Source organism: Musa acuminata, chromosome BXJ2-5 (assembly GCF_036884655.1).
Source record: "Musa acuminata AAA Group cultivar baxijiao chromosome BXJ2-5, Cavendish_Baxijiao_AAA, whole genome shotgun sequence".
Classification (NCBI taxonomy): domain Eukaryota; kingdom Viridiplantae; phylum Streptophyta; class Magnoliopsida; order Zingiberales; family Musaceae; genus Musa; species Musa acuminata.
In genome coordinates this window covers 11,324,419-11,332,068 of record NC_088342.1, presented here as the reverse complement: position 1 = coordinate 11,332,068, position 7,650 = coordinate 11,324,419, and positions in this window count along the sequence as shown.

Sequence of the window (7,650 nt, the reverse complement as noted above, 5' to 3'; positions counted from 1 at the left end):
TTGAGATTTCTTATGCACGAATCAAGATATTATATCATTTAATATCCTATGTTTCTTTTATCTACTTATAAAAGAATAGATTTGCTAAAATAAATCATATCTTATGGCATTCATGAAAAATTGAGACATTATGCATAAATCGAGTTCTCATAAGAATCTATTTACGTTGCCTTCATTGAATTTTCTTGAAAAGATTTTGATGATTTTGATGATTTTAATTTGAATGATTTTTATCAAAATCATGATCTTGATTTCTTAGAATTACATGAGATTTTTTTAATTAAGATCTCTTCTTTATACTCCTACGATTTTTCTTGGTATTTTACTAAAGAGGAGATTTTCTATATGAATCATAAGATTTCTTATGCATGAATTGAAATATTTTCCTCCTATGTTTTTTTTTTGTGATTTACTAAAGAGAATATCTTTTTCGAAATGTATTACTTAAAATTTTATTTGAATATCTTTTAATATTTGATCTCCTAAGATTTCTCTTTGAATATTTAAGAGGAGATTTGTCAAAATGAATCATGTCTTTTGGTATTCACATGATCTCATCTTTCATGATATGATTTTTTGGCTTTGTATAATTCCTTATATTCTTGAAGTATATCTCATCACCTAATTCTTCTTGATATTCTTCATATGATGATATGAATACATGAAATACTCATGATAATGTTTTGATGCTCTAAAATGATATAAATTTGCTAGCTTATGAGTATTATGTATGATATGATGATTGATTTATTTTTAGTATCATGCATAGAGTAAGGACGATATGTAATGTTTTAAAATTGTGCATTGAAATTGTAATGATGCACAAACATATTGAAATAAGGTTGATGTTTTGCTTTTATCATGATGTGAAGATTGATAAAAAGGGAAAAGAATTACAACATTATATTCTTCCCTTCTATTTGACAATGACATAGGGGGAGTAAATTTTGCTAGCTTGCGTACTTCAAGAAGAAGCAAAAAGCTTGCTCATCTAAAAAAGATACAAAAATCTTGCAAATTTTCATATGTGTAAAGCTTGCTAGCACATCTAAAGAGACGATGCAAACATACTTCATGTAGCTTGCTTCATGTAAAACATTGTATCTTGCTAGCTTGTTATCTTGCATTATTTTTTAAAAACTTGCTAGCCTTCATATTTTAAAGAGAAGTAACACTTGTCAAATTGCTAGCTTGTATAAAATAATGTAAAATTTTGCTAGCTTGCACTTTGCAAAGGAAGAAAACATGGTACTTCTCAAAAGAGAAGAAAGAGCTTGCTATATCACTAGTTTGCCTATCTTAAGAAGCAAAAATACAAACTTGTAAAATTTACAATCACGAGCATCTTTAAAATTAATGATGATTTGGTGATTATGTATGTTGTAAAGTGATATAAAATTTGCTATCTTGTATATTGTAAACTTGCTATCTTACTACCTTACATATCTAAAACTCGCTAGCTTGCATGTTCTAATATGATATAACACTTGCTAAATTTTTTAGCTTATAAATTGTATGATGATAAAATTTGATATTATGTTTTTTATGCAATGATTTGAACTTGTATGTCTAAACACTTGATAGTTGGACTTCTCTTTTTTGTTGATGACAAAGGGGGAGAAGTATGATGATGGTTTATCATAAGTTTATGATAACATGTTACTTAGATTTTTGAATCCAAGAGTTCTATCAATATGTCATATTGATAGGGGGAGTTTATTTAAACTCCGGGAGTTAAGATTAACTCCATCATCAATTGGTTGTCATCATCAAAAAGGGAGAAATTGTTGAATCTCGGATTTTGAGTGATGCAAGATGCTTCGATCATAGAGAGATAATTAAAGCAGGAAGAATCATGTTGGGCTGGAGGAAAACATGTCAGAAGATTGGGCGTCGGGCTAGAGGATCGATCGACGTATCAACAGAAGGCTTCGAGCCATGGATTCGAGCATCGGGCCAACAAGAGTGGATATTGTGCCAAGGATATCAGAGTTGCAGAAGTTAACTGGCCGATTAGGTAATAGGCCGCAAGAGAGGACGATGCACCGAAGAATCAGACGAAGCGTCGATGGACCAATGACATGCCGGATAACATGATTCATGCTTAGTAATAATTGTTTAGATCAAAGTGTGTTTTTATGTATACAAGATTAACTACGATAGCAAGGCATAAACTAAAATGAAGTTCCGGAGTCAAGAATGTGATTTCATTGGGAGTTCGAGAGTTCGTCGGAAGTCCAAACGTTCGTTGGAAGTTCTGCCGAAACTAACCGAGAAGTCCAAGATTTTGCCAAAGAAGCTCATCAAAACTCACCCAGAAGATCGTCATGAAGTCCAGGAGCTTGCCGGAGTCTGTTGGAACATTGTCGAGAGATCGTCGGAAGTTCGCCGGAAGAAACCAGACTTATTTAGCTTATTATATGCTTTAAATTTTATAGTTAGCACATAATTGGAGTTAGAATTGGGAGGTAATCTCATCAACTCTGATAGGGGCTAACTATGACCAAAGTTAAGCTGGTTTGGGCTGGATTCAAGGCCCAACCAGGATGTTGAAAGCCTAGTTGACGGTGGCACCGCTAGGGCCGACGGTGGCAACAACTAGGAAACAGCACCCCAGGATTTTTGGGCAGTGGTACCGCCTAGGCTAAGCAGTGGTATCGCTAGTAGTGAATGCTACCAGCGGTGGTACCGCCCCTATCAGGCGGTGGTACTGCCCAATGGCAGATCAAGCGATGGTAGTACTGCCCAATAACGGTGGTGGCATTACCAATACCTAGGAAACCTAGGATGAGACCTTTTTAGGCTCCAAGTTTGAATCAACTTGAAGCTTATAAATACCCCTCTCATCCTTGGTTAACTAATACAAGTATTGAGAGTAAAAAAGAAAGAAACACTGCTGTAATCTTGTGTAAACTCATCTCAAATTTCTAAGTATTAGAATAGTTTGAGAGAAGAGTAAGTGGGGGTGTAAGGGTTATCTTTTAAACCCAGTAAAAGGAAAAAGAGCTGTAAAAGGTGGTTGGTCTTCGCCTATTGAAGGAAAATCGATAGTGGATATCGGTGGCCTCGACGGAGAGGAATCGGTGGAGTGAATGTAGGTCACGACGACCAAACCACTATAAAAATCTAGTTTGCCTTTCCTTTTGTGCAATTTATTTTACTACAAACCTCCTTACTTCCTTACTACTTTCAATACGTTTACGAACACGTTTTCAAATTAAGCATATTTCCGAAATCAGTTTTACTGTACGAAATGAAGAATTTCAGAAATCGTGATTTTTACCGCTGCACTAATTCACCCCGCCTCTTAGTGCCGACTCGTTCCTAACAAAAACCACTTCTTAAAAAAATCATAGATTTATTATTATTTAGTATTTCTATGATGCAAGCATTAAATTCAAATATAACATTATATCTCTTATTATAAAATTGACTAATACTTATTAAGTTATGTTTCAGATCATCTACTAAAAGAACATCTTCAATCAAAATATTCGATTTGTTACTAATATTTCCAATGCCAATGATTTTTTTATTATTATTGTCTCTGTACGTGACATATCCTTTGTCTCGGTCAATGAGCTTTAAGAAGTATGTTGAATCTCCGGTCATATGCCTTGATCATCCACTATCAAGATATTATCTTTTGCTCTGGCTCTTGTTTATAGACATACCTACAAAAAAGAGGGGTTTGCTTTATATATACATTTAACTTTGGATCCTTCAACTATCTTTCTTGACTTTTGGCATCAAATCATTTATAGTTCCTTTAGCAACCTAAACTAATTTATGATAACTATATTTTTTAAAAGAGCATAAGTAAGCATAATAACTAAGTATTCTACAAAAAATATATTTAACTTTAGGAAGAATATGTAGTGTGGGTCCTTTGACAAATTTTGTTGGCTTTTGATATGTATTACTACTCATGAAACCAATTTCTTTTTTTCTTGATATATATAGCCTTGATTAGCAAAAATCATGTTTAGTTATTTATTTCTAATTTTAAACATTTTAAATATTTATTATAGAAATATATATATTTTTTTAAGTGATTCGAACTCTTCACATTTAGTACAAGATATTGACATATAGTTATCATACTTATTTTTCATTTCATCAAATTCATTGGAGAGAGAAACATGATCTTGTTTTTAACAAATTATAGTTTTTATAAATCTTTTTAAGTTCATAATATAAATCATGAAATGTATTAAGTAATTCATCATAAGATAAAGAAGATTCAGGAGAGTCAAATACCACATCGTTAAAGGCCATTAAGGTATAGTTTGTCACTTTATTTTTATTGATTTGCTCATCAACTTCTGACTCACTTTATTCATTTCACGTTGCTTTGAGCATTTCCTTTTTCTTTTGGGTTGATTTCTTTTTCAGTAGTGGACACTCATTTTTTAAATGTCCTGACTTTTTGTATTCGAAGCATATGCTTGCATTTTTTTTTTTTTTTTTACTTTTATTCTTACCTTCTTATCTTACAAGATTTATTTTATTTCTCCTTGAACATTTTGAATCTTCTGGTAAGGGGTGTTATGTCATCATTGTTATCACTTGAGTTTTCACTCAAGTTGTCTTCCTTGGATTAAGTGCAATATCTTTCCTCCTCTTAGGAAGGTTTTTCTTTTCTTTATTATGTACTTTACAGGTCATTTCATAGGTCATCAAAGATCCTATAAGTTCTTCAAGAGGAAAATTGTTCAAGTCTTTAGCTTCTTGTATTGTCGTTACCTTTGGATCTCGACTTTTAGGAAGAGATCTTAAAATTTTACTTACTAATTCAATATTAGTATAATTTTTATTAAGAGCTTTAAACTCATTAACAATATCCATAAAACAAGTGTATATATCACCAATAGATTCATTTGACTTCATTTTAAATAACTTATAACTATGAACCAAATAATTAATTTTAGATTTTTTTTACTCTATTAGTGCCTTTATAATAACTTTAAATATATACCAAATATCATGTACGACATCACAAGTAGAAACTATTAGGAACGAGTTGGCAGAGGGGGCGGGGGGGGATGAATTAGTGTAGCGGATAAAACACGTTAGTTTGAAAAAATCTTTCGTACGATTAAAATTGATCACAGAAGATGTTAACTTGAAAGCGTATGAGAGCATAAATGTAGTAAAAGCACAGTAAGGAGGAGAGGTAGTTTACTATAAAAGTAAATTGCTAAAAGTAAATGCAAACTAAGTTTATAATGGTTTAGTCGTCGTGACCTATATCCACTCCCGATTCCTCCTCCATCGAGGCCACCGGCATCCACTATCCGTCTTCCTTTAATAGGCGAAGACCAACTACCTTTACAACTCAATTCTCCTTTTGATAGGTTCAAGAGAGAACCTTTACAACCCCCCTTACTCCTCTCTTAAACAAAACTAACACTTAAAATTTTAGAGGAGCTCACACAAGATTACAACAGTGTTTTCTTCTCATTTTTGCTTTCAGTTATATGTTTGTTAACCAGGGATGAGAGGGATATTTATAGGCCTCAAATGGATTCAAATTTGGAGCCTAAAAATATCTCAACTTTGATTTTCAGGGTCCTAGCAGTACCATCGTTTATGTTGGGCGGTACTATCGCTTGTAGCATTGATATTCGGTGGTACTACTGCCCAGTCTAGTAGTACCACCACCTAGAAGATTGTGTCTGGACGGTACCACTGCCCAAACTAGTGGTACCACCGCCTGACATAGTCTCGGAGATTGTGTCATGACTATGCTACTTGTTAGGTCACCGTTTGGGCTTTGCACTTAGCCTAACACAGCCTAATATTGGGCCCAATTGACCCATAATTGAGTTGACCCAATTCCATGCTAACTACGAATTTTAAGATATTCACTAAGCTAAATAAGTTAGTAAGTCTAGTTTTCTTCCAACGATCTCTCGGCAATGTTCTAACGGACTTCCAATAAGCTCCTAGACTTCATGATGATCTTCTTGGTGAGTTCTGATGAGCTTCTTTGGCAAGCTCCTGGACTTCTCAGTCAATTCCAGTAGAGCTTCCGATGAATGTCCGAACTTCCGATGAACACTCGAACTCGCAATGAAATCTCGTTCTTGACTCCGGGACTTCATTTGTTTTATGCCTTGATCGCTATCATAGTTAATCCGTTACACTTAAAACCTACTTCGATCTAGATAATTATTACAAAGCAAATCAAATATTATTCGGCATACCATTAGTTCATCGGCGCTTCGTTCGAATATTCAGCGTATCATCCTCTCTTGCAGCCTATTGCCCAATTGGCCAATCGACCTCTACAACTCTAATTTTCTTGGCGTAATTTTTGCTCTTCTTGGCCCGATGCCTGAACCAATGGCCCGAAGCCTTTTGCCGATACGTCGACCGATCCTTCGGCTTGACATTCAATTTTCTAATATATTTTTCTCCGACCCAACGTGATTCTTCCTGTTTTAATTGTCTCTTTCTAATCGAAACTTCCTACATCACTTAAAACGTAAATCAAATCATAAACACTATCAACTAGTTTCATCATCAAAATCTAAGATTCAATAGAAACTCAATTAAACTTATTTTTATTTAAAGCATAAAATAAAGCATTCATAGTTTTAATATTTAACGAAAATATTCTTTTTTCAAAATTATTTTATTTATTTATCAATTTAGAAGATTTTTAAAAACCAAACTCGATACTAATTATTAGGATTGTAATGACAATAAGAGAGAGGAGGGCGATGAATTAGTGCTATGACAAATTTTTTTTAATTTTAAAAGTTTGATCAACAAATGTGTATCGAAAATGTGATTAAAAAGTGCACAAGGTTAAACCTTTGTTTTAAGTTCTATACATGAGACTGATTTATAGTAGTTTGATCATCTAGATGATTGATTTATAATAGTTTGATCGTCTAGACCTATGTATAAAAATTAGGCAATCGCTTAGTTTATAAACCGAGCTTAATTTCTATGCATTTCTACAATTAGAATGATCAGGCAATCGTACTAACATAGGTCAGTTAGGTAATAGGTTTGATCATCCTGTTGATTAGGCAATTGATTTTTACAAACTTATTGTAATCGATCAAATCGAGCCTAATTAGGCAAATGTAAAGAAATGCAGAGATTAGGATGATGAAACCATTATAAATTGACATAGGTCAAGACGATCAAACTAGTATAAACCGAACATCGGTTTACATTTCTACAAATGTGATTAAAAAGTTCACTAATTTTTATATAAATTTAGTTTTAAGTTTATTATAGATTTGATCTATTAGGAGGAGTTCGGAGGAGCCGTGGCAACTTGGCATGCGCAGCAAGTGGTCATTGTACCTTTGTCGTGGTAGTGAGCACCGACGCAATGCCTCCGTTTGCCATATGCGTGCTATCTTATCATGCATGCATGTGGGAAGTAAGACAATGTTTTCAATTTCCATGTAATGAAATCCACTCACTGCTTCCATTTGCCCTCTCATTGATTTCCCTGACCATCTCGCTACTCTAACCAAATGCAGCAAGTGATAGGTTTGACGAGCTGCAATGTGCATGTTGGCTTTTAACTATTAGGAAGACAATCACGAGAGGAGTTGGGGGTGGGAGAGCCAAAAAGGTTGCCGGTGCAAAACATGGGATGGGAAAGCGACGAGATACAAGAAC